Below are 18,292 nucleotides of genomic sequence, written 5' to 3' on the forward strand. Positions count from 1 at the left end.
TGCATTTGACCAACTTGCCCCTATGCTCAAATAGGCCTCTACTCTACTTTGTTTCATCGATTTGTTTATTGAGCGAAAATGTCACGATTTCAGCATTAGAACTGAAAATTTTATTGAAAATTATTATGAAAAAATGAAATATAATTAAATGTTATAATATTAAAATCCCAAACAAATTTTATATCTAATATAATAATTAAACATTTCTGGATTGCATTTAAATAATTTTTAATTTTATTGACGCTATACATATTTAAATTTTTAATAAAAGTGAGATTTTAATATTTTTTAAATATTTATAGAAATATATACAGCATTTGTGGTTTTTGTTTTTATGTTACGCTTTAGATTATTACAATGATATCGGTGAGTTTATGAAATTTAAAATCCTCGCTAGCTAAGCCGGGAAATGTTTGCACGCGATATCGAGAATGTCCTCGAAGAGGATTTACATTTTTATTTCCCGATATACTACAAGCTCGTTTTTGTTGATGGGGATTACCGCCGATCAACGATAGCACGTGTAGTGAAAATTAACAAAAAATTGCGCGCCAACAACGCTTTCGGGGATTCCACGTCTTCTTTTTTTTAGCTTTGATATCATGGATTTACGATTATACATGAATATTTTGTAAATATTTAATTGGCTTATCTTTTAAAAGCTACTTTGGCAGAATTTAAAAAAACATCTCGATCTTATGCTATTTTTTTAAATGAATAAGTAACAAATAATATATAACACAGGCAATGTATAAGTCTGATAAATAACTGGTAAAATGTAATTTTGCAAAACGTTTTCGCGTACATTTAACAAAATCACTTAAAGTGAATTTATGCCATTTTTAAATTAAACCACCCAATTTGATCGTATTTAGATAAATTCTGTTCATGGTATCCGCCAGGATTTATTTTGTTGTTTGCGAAGACTGATCTTGCGTATGTGTGTTACATCTCGCAAATAGTATTCTACGATGTTCCAGCTCATAGAGAGAAGAGAGACCGGTGAATCGGGGGAACGTCATTTGTAGAATATTGGAGTACAATCTGGTCGATTGCATTCTTCGAAACATTCGATACTCAATGGCAAAGGTACCAGAAATACGAAAGCAAGAGAGAATCGAAGACCAAATGGAGATCTTGGAAGAAGATAATATACCGTGGCACGAAATAGGCTCTGAATCTGCTCGTGTTTTTACCAATATCGCATTTACTGCCAGAAATATTTTTTTAGACGAGAACTAATGTGAGAGAATATGAAACGAGAAAAATACTTAAATATTAATTTAATTTGTTTTGCTATACAAACGTTGCTATACAAATTAGTGTTTTATTCTTTTCTAATAATATAATGAAGAAATTCTTTTATCTCGATTGCTATTTTTTTATAAATTAATTAAACATTGCTATTTTTTTATAAATTTCTCATATCTGCACGGAAAGAACAGTTTTGCCGAAATATCTAAAAATTTAACTGAATACACAGATATAAAAATAATTTTGTTGAATTGTCAAAATAATTATGTAGAACGCGCGCGTAAGTGTTAATAATAATGCTACAAAAGTTTCTAGCAATTGACCATTCTACGTAATTATTTTGATGATCTAAAACAAAATTATTTTCAGTTCTTTCCGTACATTGAAAAAAAGTTTATTAAATCTTAATACATATTTTTTTGACTTACTAAGTAAACATTTACTTACAGTAAATAAATATTTACTCTATAAAAAATTATAGTTAAAAATAAAAATTAATAGTTTTTGTATCAAATAAATGTTTACATATAGTAAATATATTCTAACAAATATTTATTATCTTTTTTCATTGTATGCTTTCAAAGAGAGAGAAAGGGGGAGAAAGAGAAACTTTAATTTATAAATAACTTTCATTTGCATTTAGGGTCACTTTGATCAATTCCGATAACTTTGATCGACTATTAATCCATTGGAATTGACCAATCACATTTCGCTCAATAACAAATGCGATTGCAATAGACTAACTGTCGATTAAAGTTAATCGAAGCTGGTCGAAGTGACCTTTAGTAGTTTTCACAAAGCTCTTCTGCGATTTTTTGTATAAGATACGATATTCTCAAAACAAAGTAATGCATATTTGACGCATATTGCTACAAACAAATAGATGAATTAAAAGTTTTCTATTGAAGTAAAACATAATTCTCTCTCTTTCTCTCTTTCTCTCTCTCTCTCTCTCTCTCTCTTTCTCTCTGCGTGCGTATATAGGAAATATCCGAGTATTATTGCATTGATACGCTATTCAATGTCTTTCAGCGCTCTCTCTGATTCCAGCAAGATCTCGTTTCCAATGGGGAATACCGACAGACAAATCCATATCAGTGTATTGAGGATTTTAGAGAAAATGACGTATCCAGTGAACAAGCTCCTGTTTCGTTGATATCGGTAGGATGCGATAAATGCATTCCGGGATCGATTTTATCGAGGATGTGTATACGCGCGCTTAATTGTTGTTGACAGAAGCTACTATAATTATGCAACGGTGATTAAATTTTACATTACGCTGTGGATTAATTCACGACTCTTGATACATCTCTAAAATATAGATTAGTGTTTGTTTAAACTGTCTGTGGGGTATAAATTAAACCGATAAATATGTGAGAGAGCTATTTTAAAGAATAGTTTTGTTTTTAAAGAAATACCTTTTAAAGAAATAAGTTGAAATGTAAATCGTTACATTTTCGGAGATTCCAATTTGAGTCTTTATTTTAATTTCGTAATTATACATCTGTCTGCGAATTTAATTTAAATTCTCAACATTCGTACAAATTTCATAAGTAGATATATCAAAGATCGCATTATAATCAGAGGGTGCGAGGCATAAGTAAAAACGGGCGTAGCCAGACAACCTGAGAATAAGTAGAAATGACCACGCTATGGTCAGACTGAATAGAACATAAAATTGATATTGATAATAAACGTACTCGAAAATACTTACCTGTATTCTTACATATTATTTAGGATGCGTTCCACTTAACATTCACAATACTCGTGAGTATCATTTCAACCTTCTTGTCATCAAATATTAAACAAGGATAAAATACACGCGAACATTACGAACGTTAAGTGGAACACATTCTTAATATACCCCCTTGGCTAAAAATATAGAGCACCATAATAATTGACATAAACGTTCTATATTTCACGAAAAATAAATTAAGAAACGATTTTATTGAAAAATAATATTTTTTCAATAATTTTATTATTTTGTTAGTTTTTTCTTTTTAATTTTATTAACGCTCTTTTCAAGAAAATGCAATAAAGTGAGTTGCTTTATATTTATGATCTAGCCTTTATAATTTAATACTGCAGTGTTACAAAAATAATTGTGTATTCTTTATACTATTATCTGATAGCGCATAATACGACACTATCAATATTATATAAAAGTCCAATGAATGCAGTCTGACTTCTCTTTAATGAATTCTAAATAAGGATATCACACTGTTGACAGCTTTTCATTGGAAAATGATGAATTCGCGTTTTATTTACAGCAACGCGATTTTATTCGCTATTTAATTCGGTTTAATACATAGTAATCTCAAGTCAGTAGTTTAATTATTAATATAATAAATTTACTATGCTTCAATATTTTGAAATAGTCAATATCATCCTGCAATTTAAAAATAGGAGAAATAAAAATCTCTCTTTCTCTCATGACTACAGATCTAGAATGTAGTCCTCCTTTCATCCTAATCGCTTTCACCTCAAGTTTGAGGACGACATTGGTTTCCTCGTTATTGTGTTATATACGACATAATCCTTTTCATCGTTGACCGATCCGATTCGGTTATGTCCGACGTGGCTATCGTCAATGTAATACAAAAGACTACTATTCATCGAGCTTCTCGGTAGTCTCGCTTTCCTTTTACCTACTCCGGGAGGAGATAGCTCCCAGTGGCTGACAGCTTGCACGAGGGAGCTTGAGGGGAAAGATGATATAGCATCGCGGCAATAGCGGCAGCGGAATGAACTCGCGCCTCGTTTGTACCAGCGCAAGAACGCGGTCTAGATACGCTGCCCAGCACGTTTTGCCGGCCGACTGATCGGCCAGCCAGCCAGCCAGCTCTAGGAAGATGAATTACATCGGGACGTGATGGTGCCGTCTGCTTACGGTCGCGCTACCGATCGGAATCGCGGAAACTTGTGTACGGATCCCGACACGTCTGCAGCTCCGTGTTGCTCTTTCTCCCATGTCTCCCCCTTTCGTTCGTCTTATCGAAAGCTTGCGTGCTCTCGAGCTTTTCGTGTCCCGGTACTGGAGTTGGGGTGAAGAAAGTGCAAGGTGAGGACGGGGGTGAAGATTGATTGCATCGAATCCCGCGTACAGTCGGTGAAAGAAATCGACGGACGCGGTGCGGAATTTCCGTGCGGCGTTTTAAAGAATCTCGCTTGCATCGCGAGGAACGACAAAGGGAAAAGATGTTCCCGATCTCGAAACGCGTGAATACGGATCAACGCTTCGTCAAGTTGATGACGGAGCATCACTTGTTCTATTCTTTGTATAATCGAGCGAAAGAATTGGACAAGAGTACTCCGATAATCGGAGAGGAGGAGGCGGAAGAATTGAACCACGATAATCTTCCACGACTGTTATATTAACGTTCTTCTCACTTTACTCTCTAACTGTCGATTTATCATCATATTTTCACCATGTTCATTGAAAAAATGTCTGGTAATAATAATCAACCCTACACGGAAAGAATGATTGTTGAAGTATTTAGCCAAATAAAATACAGACCTGACAAGGAAAGGCTCAGAAGTGATCATCATCGATTTCAACACCCAAAAAAAATATTCTGCCGATAAGCGGGGAATTTCTGTTAGCATTCTCTAAGCAAAAAATCTTACATTAATCTTACATTAATCAGGTGCGTATATTTATAACATGTATTCATCTATAAAAATGAGAATATATGAGCTACGATTAAAAATAAATTCCTCTATAGAAAATTCTATTATAATAACTCGAATAACCTTTTGAAATAAAAGGATATACAAAATACTAGCGGCACGCTTATTTGTTAGAAGAGATTTGTCATTTACGTGCTACAGTAATACGCGTTCATGTCAGTACATACAAGACATTCTTCTAGTATTGAGAGGATCGTAATCCTAAATTCAGTACTTTAGGGTTATACGAAATTCCTTTATTTTGTAGAGTATTCTCTTGAGGTCATATATAAATGGAAAATCCTCTGACATTAACACGGAACCGTTAAATGGCAGAATATTTTTTTTTTGGGTGAATGAAACTTAACATGATTATATATGATCAACCGTTTTCGAAATATTATAATATTAAATTTATTAACGGCAGTTTTCATTAGAGTTTATACTCGAGTTTATGGTGTATTTTTAAATTTTTTATTTATTTTTAAAATTTTTATCTTAAAGTTGATAAAAGTAGTAATTTATAATAAAAATAATTAATTTTTTATATTAACAATTATTCCTATTATAAAATATTATTATATAACTGAAAAATATTAATTGTTAGTGAGATTTGAACTTGAGTCTCTAAGCTAAGAGACTGTTACCATATTCGCTATAAATACTCAAATAGAAACGTTCTAATAAACTCTAATGAATTGCTAAATTTAATATTGAAATATCTCGGAAATGGTTGACCATCTACGCCTAAGTAGGAGTATAATGATGTTCAGGGAAATACATTCTATAATCCTGCTAAAGTTTCGTTGAAATTGGTCAGGACCATTTCTGAGCCTTCTCTCGTGAAAATAATAATGTTTAATTAGTTGACCCATTGAAATAATTAGGTACGTAGGAGTCTTAAGCATAATAAGTAATACAAAAAAGTTTTGATATTCTAACAACTAGTTTAAATGCTCTACATAATTATTTTGATGGTCTAATAAAATTATTTTCAGATCTATGTCTAGCTAAATCTTTTTATATCAACAAAATCTTTTCGTGTTAATAATAATTATTAAAGCTTTGATGAAATAAAATCAAATGTTGATTCAAGTGTGTTCGATAACCAAAACTAAACGCTAATTTTGCTTTTCTAAATATTCTGTTTTACTTTTATGATTATCATGTTTGGTAATATTTACTAAATATTGTACTAATACGCTAAACAAAATACAATATATTTGATAGCTATTACCAAACTTTTTTCAGTCTTTTTTAAAAAAAATTAATTAGTAGAACTTCAAAGTTAATTAGTAGAACTTAATTAGTATAGAAATTTTTCAACAAACAAACTTAAAGGGACGCACCTCGACTGTTACGCCAGGTCGGGAGAATGTCTGGGTCCTCTGACTGCTGTCCGGCACATATCGGAAGAATTCATGATCATCTTTGTACCATTTAACCGAATAGAGATTGCTTCCACTCATTATTCTGTACTCGCATCTCAGCTCGATCGAAGAACCCACCTCGGCCTCTTTTGGCATCTTAAACTCCACCTTGATATCGCTGCTCGCTGAAACATAAATATATTCATTCATGCATCCACTGTATGAGAAATCACACAGAAAAAATGATTTTGCTGTAGCATCTAAAAATTTAACTACATACAGATTATTTTTACTTCTTTTCGTAAAAATTAGAAAATATTGTTTTCTTTTTTATTTCATTAAACTTTTATTACATATACATTTATATAAATGCTGATTAGCTTGAATCTTATAAGAAAGAAAGTTTTAACTATAATTCAATAGTAAACAAAACATAAGAATTTTGAAAAACTATATTTCTATGAAGGAATGAAGTTTAAAGAACATTTTTTTTGAAAAAAATTAAATTTCACCATTTATCATTTTCATATATATATAAGAGTGTGAATGCTCATAAATTATTTTATTTAGGTTTTATATTGTGCCAAATGATCTCAATGTCATTAAATCAATATTTTTTTCAACACTTCTAGTTAGTTTCTTTTTCATGTTGCTTTATATATTATTTATTATAAAAAATAGCATGACAACCTTAGTGGAAATCTCTTCATAGGTAGTTCCAAAAATGTTCATGACCATTGGTATATATACCTATTTTAGATGGATATATATCCGTTCCAAATCTTCCCATCATGAAATTTTCACCAGGGAAGAAATCTCATTATTAGAAAAAGATGTGAAAATAGTCATATGACTTTCTTCCTCTTTTTAAGCTGGAGAACTTCTTTCATTTAGTACCATAAATTTCATAAACGATGTATATATTAAACGAATTTTACATTGTCAATAGTTATAGTCCACTTGATGCTTCGAAATATTCTTTCATTTTTCAGTTAGTAAAATTCTATCTTCTGATTGATTAATCAAATGCATCGAAGCATTTATAGCGTCAAGTAGATCACATTCAAATTCTTTATAAGACAAATCAGCCATAACTAATTTTTATACATTTTTTATTTCCAAAATTCTTCTTTTTTGCGATTAACGATTTTCGCGACAATAACGTCATGCACTTTCTATACAGATTACATAAATGACAATGACGAGCTTTCACGAGTCGTGTTCCCCTTAGCTCGTTATAATTCTTGATCACGAATAGGGCTGTTGACTTCGCGTAGCATATGCCACTTTCGGGATTCCATTTCGTTAATCCACGGACGCGCACTGAGTGGACGATGTTTGGAATCCGTAGTCGCTTCGCAATTACCGCCCGCGTCTGTCAGCCGAGGACAGGCACGGATGGTAAAAGGGTGACCGTGTGTTAAGCGCGAGAATAAATACGCGGTTAGCGGAAGAGTTAGGCGGGATCGAGGTGAATGTCGCTGCGAGTTTCGTACGCGATCCGGAAGTTTCCTTCGAAACTCGAAACGAATGCACTTTGCTGTGCATACATAGATAATAAAACTTGTACAGAGTTATTGTGATATTACAGAATGATGTTTTTCAATCGGATTAAAACTTTCGAATTTAATCAAAAAGTGAGAAGAGTGCAATGCATAATTATTAGCAGTATACTTCCAGTAAAAAGGAATTAACGAATAATTAATGTAATACGTGGAAGAGAGGAGAAACGCGAATTATGTAACATATTCAAAATTTACGGGATATTTACTTCCCCAGGATGTAATTATCCCGTCTAGTAGCATAATAATTAATTTTTAAATAGTGTTATTTGAGATAACGCTGCATATTCGTACGAATAATCATGTCATTCCTTTTATTTCATTCATATTGTGAATATATACAATTTCATTGTGTGTCATATATTACAATAATTTTGTAATGCTATCGTTACCAGTAGATAATCATTATTCGTCATATCATCATTAATCGACATATTTACTCAAAATTAGTCAATATGCCAACATTGGTTATTCATGTGTAAAAAAAGTGTAATTATTCATGTGTAAATATATAAAAGAACAAGTTATAATAAATGTTTCGACCCTTACTTTGGGTCGTCTTCACTATATAGTATTGACGGATTAATAAATATTTCATTTACAAGAAAACCAGATTATTGAGATGAATATCAAATTAGAAAACATCATGAAACTTTAGTTTAAAGAGCGTATTCGTAGTCCGTTCTTATTTCAAGACTGTCTTAAGTAATGTCTTAAGATGCTAATACGGCCCTCTGATTGGTTCGTAACTTTTTAAGACTGTACTTAGACGGTCTTGAATATAAGATCTGACTATGAATACCGGCCTAAGAATAAAAAGTCAACAGTTGAACGTCTTCAGTATTTGATAGAATATTTGAATTATGAAAGTTAAAATTGGTAATACAATCACAATGAAATGTCGGATAAGTATAGAATAAAATTAGTATAATGTAACATGTCGGATATATCTTGTAGAACGCAGAATAAGTGTAATGTTTGAGAATATAATACATGTGAATTTATGAGGTTATGAGATTAATTTAAGTTGCTTGTGAATTATAATGAATTGTGTTAAAGAACTACGGCGAATTCATTTGGTCGTACGAAAATGTCAATCGTATAGAGAGAAAATTTACTCCACGCTGGACCGTCAATGATCGTGTGTACATTAATTCTGACGGATGGCTCATAATACGACAGGGATCGAGTTAATTTGGAGAATCTAGCGGAATCGTCGGCCGCGCGGAGAGCGAAGCGCAACGATCACGAGGTTCACGTGTTGGGTTTAAGTGCGGTGGCCGTTGTCGTTAAAGGTCCATCGAGCGGAATACTGAGAGACCTCGCTTGCTCTCCACATTCGCTCTTCACAATTTACAGTTGCGCGTGTTAAGATTTAATGACGCGCGAACTTCAGTTTGAGGATTAAGATCTCAAAGAACCGGGGTTGCTCTCGTAAACCTCTTATGTTCCGTGTTATGTCTGCGAGATTCCGATATGACAGAGAATAGAGCTTAATATGCATTGTCAAATGGGAAAGTCATGGAATTTTTTAACGCCACTTTAAGCGACTGCCCTTACAGAAATTTAACTCTTCGGAGTTGATGAACTGTTAAATTTATAATGTAAATTATGCCCAATTTAAGTTATTTTTAATCGTCTCGGTAGTCTAAAGGCTTAGGACGCTCGCACGAAATGCAAGAGATCCGGGTTCGACTCCCGGCCGAGGCATTATTTTTCGCAATAAGTTTTATTACAGTTTTTAAGTTGGGGAATTTGGGGGGATTATTAATATTTTCAGATTTGATTGCGTTGAAAGTCCGACAACCATATCGGCACGCAATTATCATTTCTGAAATTAATTCATTTAAATGAATTTACAATAGTTCAACATCTTAACGTTCTGACCGTTATGGCGCTTCTTAATTTAATATTATTATGTTTAACATTAGCGGTCTTTCAATCTTATTATTGTTTATTTTTAATTATTTTTATAGGTCACCACTGCTCCTACTCAATATCGTTAATTTAACTAGTATGAAGTTAAACAATTTAACTAAAAAAGAATGTATTAAATTTGACTTTAGTTTATTATTTATTAAGTGCATACGTTAATATGGACGTTGCTTACTTTGAAACTAACAGAAATGTTTGATTTACATTTTATTATACACATGGAAGTTAAAAATAACAAAATGTTAGTTTTTTTGTTATTTTCAATTTAAGAGATTGAGTTATCATTGTTCCTTTAATATCAAACAAGATCTATTGGACCGCTCAATTATATTCTTTATGTTACATCTGCAAATTTGAATTATTGAATTGTTATTAACTTAAAAATTAATTACACTCAAAAAAGAAATGTTTAATTTTATTAAAATGTTTTATTCTTGTCTCCATTTTTTAAACACATAAAAATATTTTAATTTTAAACTTTTTCAATAAATAAAACACTACGTGTTTGGATTTAAAATTCAAATATCTTTTATCATTAAACGTTTGTTTTACAAAGGTTTTTTTAAATGTAAACATTTTAAACATTGCATTTTTTATGGTGCAGTGCCTTTTAACGAACATACATTAAATGAGTTTCGCGGACCCAATATCAGTAATTGTGTTACTTTTTGTATTGACAAATTTTTGTGTCAGTTCCGATGAGTTAATATTAGAAGAGAGTGATTAATTATTTTAAATATTAAAAGCATTGTTGCTCAGTGCTTTTAATACTCAAAATAAGTAATTAATCACTATCTTTCAATATTAAATTGAATTTCTGTAAAAAGGTTTTTGAAATATTTTGCGATTAATTAATTATTCAATTGTTTCTATCGAAGAAGCTTTGAACGATACCTACACTTTTATTGTTGTTCAGTGCTTTTAGTATTCAAAATAAGTAATTAATCATTATCTTTCAGTATTAAATTGGATTTCTGTAAAAGGATTTCTGAAATATTAAATTGGATTTTTGTAAAAGGATTTCTGAAATATTCCTTGCAATTAATTAATTATTGAATTATGTCTGTCGAAGAAGCTTTGAACAGTATGGATTAATACGTCTTATAAGGACTATGGAGTTTTAATCGGGAAAAGCTCATCTTCAGATCGATATAGCTGACGTATGTATATATATATATATATATTGTATATATATACAGATTCGCAATATTCGGAACAGTATACTGACATTCGACGGGACTGACCTAACCCGTCGATGTCAGTCACAGCTGTTTCCGGTGGCGCGGTTTGCGTTTCGCGACGCGTTTTCGAACGTGTCTCCTCTCGATATCTCTCATCCGCGCGTCGTCAATTTCCGTCGTTACAACGACCGAGTCGTTAACTTGCCAATGGAGTTTGACGTCTCATAGCTGAGACTGCATCGCGAACATTTCCGTGCCATTTATCAACGGCACCTGGCGTATTGAAAACTGCTTTGCTGCGACGAGGACGGGCCGGCGAGAAGGCGCCAAAAATGTACGGCGCCATCGATTTTAGCTACGATACATTTCAATCAAGAAGAATTTTAATCGCATACAATACACGCAAGACTGTTTCATTATTGTGAAACGAAAACTTCGATGATATAGTCTGATAAAATCACTTGATCCTACTCTCTTCTGAAATAAAATTTAATATAATTTCTTAAATTTTTCGACTAAATTTATTTTGAATTTTCAATTATATTTAACTCTTTGGAGCTGAAATTTGTAACACAATTATTAACACTGGATTTGTAAGATCCATTTAATATATACCTATTGATTAAAAGTGCACTACTCGTTAATTTTAAGGAATCAAAATGACATAACTCGTATAAAAAAAAAGAATGAATACTAAATTTAAGTTAATGTATATTTAAAGTCATGTATGAATAAAAATAATCCATATTTGCAGATGTAAGATAATAAAAATTGAATTGTCTAACATTTTTGTGTAATTGCCAATTGCTATAATAATAGATATGAATATAATAATAGAATAAGGCCAAAATATAACGAGTAAAATTATAATATTTAATATATAATTTATTAAATTCTGAAAAAAAACAATTCTAAGAAGTGCTCTGTTACCCGAACGTTTCAGGTAACACAGTATCTTTTATCAGCAATATATAAAAGAATGTTTGAAATAACAAAAATTATATAATGATAAAAATAAAAGAAATTAAATTATCTAAAGTACAACGTAACGTCAATATAGGTCACTATCTCTTTTATTTTTCCATTACACAAATCAAGAGGACACATCCAGGCTAAACATGACTTTAAAATTAAATAAATAGATACAAGAATTAAAAATTAATAGAAAATTAAAAAAAAGAAAAAGAGACAGTTATGAAATATCACTTGATAAGTGGATGATTGTGGAATATCATGATATTTTGTGTAACTTGTACTGCATCCTGAAGGCAACCATCAAAATTATTTCTTCACAGTCTGTTTATATGTTATAACATAGTACTGATCGTTAGTGTTTATTGTATCATCGTTAAAGCTATATCAATTTTGCAAGTAACAGATAGTTTTACAGATATACTCTTTATGTAAATTTGAAATATATGTTGGTATTAATTTTATTTAATTTCAGTCGGAAATTATTTCCAACTTGGAGTCCTGAACGTTTCTTTCAAATGATACACTTGAACTGCAGGTAACAAAATGTGTGCATGTATCCGACATGTAAAAAAATCCGATATGTTATATCACTAAATTGGTGGTATTCTGTACTTCACTTCCTATTCCATAATCGAAACCTTTTTCCCCCCTCTTGTGTTTTTTGTAAATTACGTTCTGTATACCTGAAAACCTTCTATCTAACGAATTTATATCAAAAGTAGTTATATTATATGAATATCTATTGAATTATTTCAAAAGACAAAGTAGTAACTTCCCCCTTCATCTAATAATGTATTTTTTATTTTAACGTTACTTCACAGGGAAAGCTGAATTATTTTTACTCATTAGAATCTTTGTTATTTAAACAATCACTGTATGCCCACGTAGAAATATTAAAACGGCCTAATCAGTACCGTTTATCATCGCGCCAGTACTGGCAGCCAATGTTGAGCCAGTACAGATTTAACACAGGAGTGTAACGCTACGCGCCGTGCTTCATTGCCATAGCTTGGCCTGTTTCGCAGCCAATACTGGCCCACGTATGATCCGTCTGTTAGCCAGAACTCGGCCTGATTAGTAGCCATAGCTTGACCTGTTTCGCAACCAATACTGGCCTACGTTATGGTCTGGCTTAGCCAGAGCTAGTACTGGCCCGCATACGGCCCGTTTGTCATTCAGTACTAGGACAAGATTGTCTGCCGATACTGGCGCAATAAAGCACGACATAACGTTACACTCCTGTGTTAAATCTGTACTAGCCCAACATTGGCTACCGATACTGGGCCAATGTTCGGCCCAGTTAAATAATGTTGGCAATTTCTACGTGGGATAGTGGTTCATCAGAGTCACCGTCAACTCCAAAGAGATATAATTGAATGAGTATAATATACCCACGTCAACTTTGGATTAATTGCAAATATTATTCATAAATGCATCAAAAGAAAACTTGTCAACAATCTTTTATATATTAAGCTAAAAATTTGAGTTATTTGAAATTTATCGAGAAGATGCAACACGGACACTTTTTATGATCGTACTTTACAAAGAACTCTCCGTGGTCGCGAAAATGAAGTCGAAGAGAATGCCGCGAGACAAAGCTTCCTTAAAATGCGCTCCGGAGCGACGACAGAGTCCGCTATTCGCTGTTCTCAGTCGCGCAGTTTCCATAAATCCCATCCTTTCGCTCTGCTATTCGTTACTTCCTACGACAAAGACAGCACATTACGCAAAGGAATTTGTCCAATTGTCTCGATCAAAGTCGCTCTCGCGAATCGCCTCATATTGCCGTCGGGTTCCGCTGCATTCTGGACGCAACGGCGGGAATATTTCTTGCTCATCGCGAAACGTTAAAGCTAAGTCTTTCAAACTTGTGCGGGTCTCTCAAGCGTTTCCTTTTCGAGTGTCTGATCTCTGCCGGATTCCATTCAAGTCATGCAAGATTCCTCTCGTGAATTGAAATCGAATGCCTCGGCTACTTTTTCGCCTTTGTAACGACCCTCGTCTCGCGTCCGTTTTTCCATTCGCATGAAATTTACCTCTAAACAAGGCATACATTTTCTGCCGCGAATGTCTGGATTTGCGATTTCTTATCCGCGAAGCAAAAATATTGCGCCAAATCAAAAGCGTTTGCCGATATAAACTTTTCTTCTTCTTCGCTCAACAAAGCAGAATAATATTTCTGACAGTAGAAGAGTTCCTGTGTATTTCGCTTCATCGTTTTAACCATGCGGAGCATCATCGCTCTGATTTTTGAAACGTAATCACTTATATGATGCGAATAAAATATATTTTAATAAACTTGTTCATTTTATTAAATATTCAGGTGCGCCGTATATTGCGTTTTTGACGGATGCATTGTAATACATTTTACTTCAAATATTCTTCCTTTGGTAACTGATCTCCAATTCGGAAAAAAACGAAATCCGCTTGAATTCAAATAAAAGTAATTAGGAGTTTACGTTCGATATTAAAATTTAATTAATATTATTTTAAATTTAAATTTAAATTTAATTTAATTTAAAATTATTTACTCAAATTAATAAAATTAATTTAATGCCGTATAACCTATATACATCGCCGCATTGATAGAAAAATAACACATCCAAAATTAGCAACTTTTCAGTAAAGAGAGCATCTTTAAATTCTTTTTTTAATTGGAACAACGATTTAATGTTACATGGAAAGTGTGACATGGAAAGAAAAATAAGTTATACATATTCATAATTCTAATTAAAATTATTTAATTAGGATGCGAATATGCACAACTTCACTTTCTTTTCATGTCTTACTTTTCATACAGTATCTACATTAAACGTTGTTCCGATTCAGAAAGAATTTTAAAATGTTCTATTGAAAAGTTGCTAATTTTTAGATACGTCATTTTTCTATCAATGCGGCGATATACATAAATTACTAAAAATAATTTTATAATAACTTGATATAATTTTAAAAATAATTTAATAACTTGCAATAATTTTAAATAGAATTAAATTTAAATTTGAATAAAATTATTAATTAAATTTTAATATTGAACTTAAACTCTTCATTACTTTTAGGATTCAAGCGGATTTCGTTTCTTTTTAAAATTATAATTGGAGATTTAATTACCAGGGAAAGAATATGTGATATAATAATCTTTCCATATGTTATATACTTTCAATTAAAATGTACTTTTTAAAACTATGTCATGATTTTCGAAATTCGAACATTCCAAACTTATAGAATAATACATATAGAACTGTGTAAACTTCGCACTAATCACATGGAAAAAGTGATCAAATTCACTGAAACTGATATTTCGTAGATGTACTATGATACTCTGATCAAAAGTTTTTTTAGGCAAAACCTTCAAATAGTGGATTGCTGTAGCACCATTTGAAAGTTTTTGGTGTAATCGGACTGAAAAAAATGTCTATTAAGCTACTTTAATACAATCAAATGCGGCTTATAAAAAAATTAATTGCTATTTTTTTACTAATTATTAATTACTCTATTCTTGATCTTTTTTTTTTGCTTAAGATTAAATAAAAAACTTAAGATTAAAGTTAGCACAGTTGTAAGAAAAAAATAGAAAAAATGGAAATGAATACGTATTTTTATGCTATTTAATTGTTAATTAATTGTTCTATTCTCGATTTTATTGCTCTAGCTAATTTGAGAAACAATAATGGCTGTGTTTGCTTAAGATTGAAGTAACGCGCACAGTCGAAAAGAAAAAAAATAAAAATAAATATATATTTCTGTAGTGCTATTTACTTGCTAACTAATACAATTTGCAAAATGCATACTTGCAAACAACATATATTTTTTAAGACAACTATATATTTTCTTTACAGTAATTAATCATTTTATTATTTGTGTATAACAGTATTAAGTAGGGCTCGCTATTATACGTTTAAACAAAAATACATTTAAACGTATAATTAGTATATCCGTTTATTAGAAATGTTTTTCCGAATATACGTGTAATTAACTATTATACGTTTAAACGAAAACACGTTTACACGTATAATTAGCATATTCGTTTATTAGAATCATTTTTCCGAATATTTTAACTTTTTTTATATAAACGTTTATCCCTTTATTAAGGAGTATGACGAATTGAGAAAATGCAAAAAATTCGATTTTTAATTTTATTAAAAAACGTTAAAATATTCGAAAAGATGTTTTTCATAGATGGATATGTTAAATATACATGTAAATGTATTTTCGTTTAAATGTATAATAAAACACGTATATTCGGAAAAATGTTTCTTTTATAAACGGATATGCTAATTAAACGTGTAAACGTTTACCTTCAAGTAAACGTTTTTTTGAAAGCGAATATAAACGGATGAACGTTTTACGTTTACACGTATCTTCGAAAAACGGAATAAAATTAGAGCCCTAGTATTAAGGCACAGTTACCAAAAAAATGAATATTTTAACAGACAAAGATGCTTTTCAGTTCGATTAGATCAAAGTAGTAACTTTCAAATGGTGTTATAGCAAAATCTAAAGAGTTAGGTTTCCGGAAAACCTTACGGAAACATATCTTCACGTACGCAACATAACAAATCGCGCCGACAGCGAATAACAAGCTCATTCGCCTCTCCATCTCCTAGTTCATAATCGCCGCTCGTTAACCACGCGAGCCAGAAACGCTGCGCCACGGTAATTCAACTGAAATCCATGGGGTCTTGATTGCAGGCGCTCGTTTTTCCGATTGCCAGTCGGTTGCCCACAACCAATTTCTGCCCGGCGCACGAAAGCAGCCGGAGCAGTCTTGATTCAAGAAAACGACTTCCGATTAGCTCGCCACAAGTCGAAACCTCATTACCGCCTAAGAATTGCACCCTCTTTCTCCAAGGAGGGTAGAGGAAGAAGGACTGGATAAATAAAAGCGCTTTACGTGCCTTTCGCGAAGACACACGACGGCCACTTCGGGATGTTTCCCTTTGTCTCTGGATTATGCAAACGCGAACTTCCCCGAAGCAAGTCAATGCAGCGAGGCGTACCACTTGACAGGGGGGGGGGGGGCAGAAGAGGGCTCTCGCAATTTCGTGGAAGAGCTGCTCTTTGAAGCGGATGTAAACGTGAATGTCTTTTTTAGAATGGCGCACGTGGAAAGGGTTCCGCCCGGAAAATGTTTTTCTTACCGCTCTTATTGTAGATTTCGCTCGATTCTATTCCGTTGCACTCGGAGGAATTTTGTTGATTGACCCAGAAATACTCTGGGAAATCTCTACGGGTTATCTCGGGAGAAAGATACGGATGTTGTTCGTCGTGAAGCATGTTTCTCAGGAATGAAGTCGACTCTACGAGAACAAGCGAAAATTTTATGTGCGCACGCTCGTAAGTCGTGGAGTTTCGTACGTCGCGATCGCTAGTGTTATTTAGCGGTTTATTACGCCACGACCTGTACACTAGGAAGTAAAAGCGCTTTTTACAGAAATTCGGCGCTACTTTTCTCCGCTTTGATCGAGTCTGGGGCAATATCGCAGCTCGCGCGAGGAGAATGCGGTAGAATAAAGCTAGCCTACTTCTCGTCAACCAGCTGATGAAATCCCCTCCCTCCTCACATGATACAAGGGATGAAACTTGTTGTTTTCTTTTTCCCACCGGGATTTTCGTTGCCGCCACCGCCATCCTTCACTTAAGCCGGTATTTATAATCTTATATTTAAGACTGTTTTAAGTACAATCTTAAGATGTCATTAGCCAATCACAGAGCAGTATTATTATTTTAAAACATTACTTAAGACGGTCTTGAAAGAACCGACTATGAATATTGGCCTTAATTTATTAACGACACAATTTTCTTTTTTCGTACATCAAGTGCTACTGAATAAAAATCTAGTAATAATAAAGTATAGATGATTGTTACTAAAGCTGAAATAATTTTCATCAACTATTCGATTAAATATAATCAATATAACCAACTAAACTCTAATCTTACTTTTATAAATATTTAGTAATTATTATCAAACGGTTAATTACTATTATTATGTTTAATAATATTAACTAAATGTTACGCTAATTAATACGTTAAATAAAGTTTGGATATGGCTCTAGTATTAGACTTTTTTCTTAGTTGTATACTGAATTATAGTTAAATCATTATAGTTAGAAATTTCATTTTTTATAGTTATTATATCAATGTTAGTAATAATAATTGTATTTATAATTCTATATATCTATTGAAAGTCTAGTAACAACCAAATGTTGAGTGAAATAATTTCAACCAAATCTTTGGTTAATATAATCAAATATAATTTTCCCAGATTCGTACCCTGAGATAATATTTTTCGCAATAATTTATTTAATTATATTATTCGAAACATCTAACTTTGACCGAATTAATGGCG

The sequence above is a fragment of the Mycetomoellerius zeteki genome, unplaced genomic scaffold, assembly GCF_001594055.1.
Source record: "Mycetomoellerius zeteki isolate Tzet28-1 unplaced genomic scaffold, Tzet1.0 scaffold95, whole genome shotgun sequence".
NCBI classification, from domain to species: Eukaryota; Metazoa; Arthropoda; class Insecta; order Hymenoptera; family Formicidae; genus Mycetomoellerius; species Mycetomoellerius zeteki.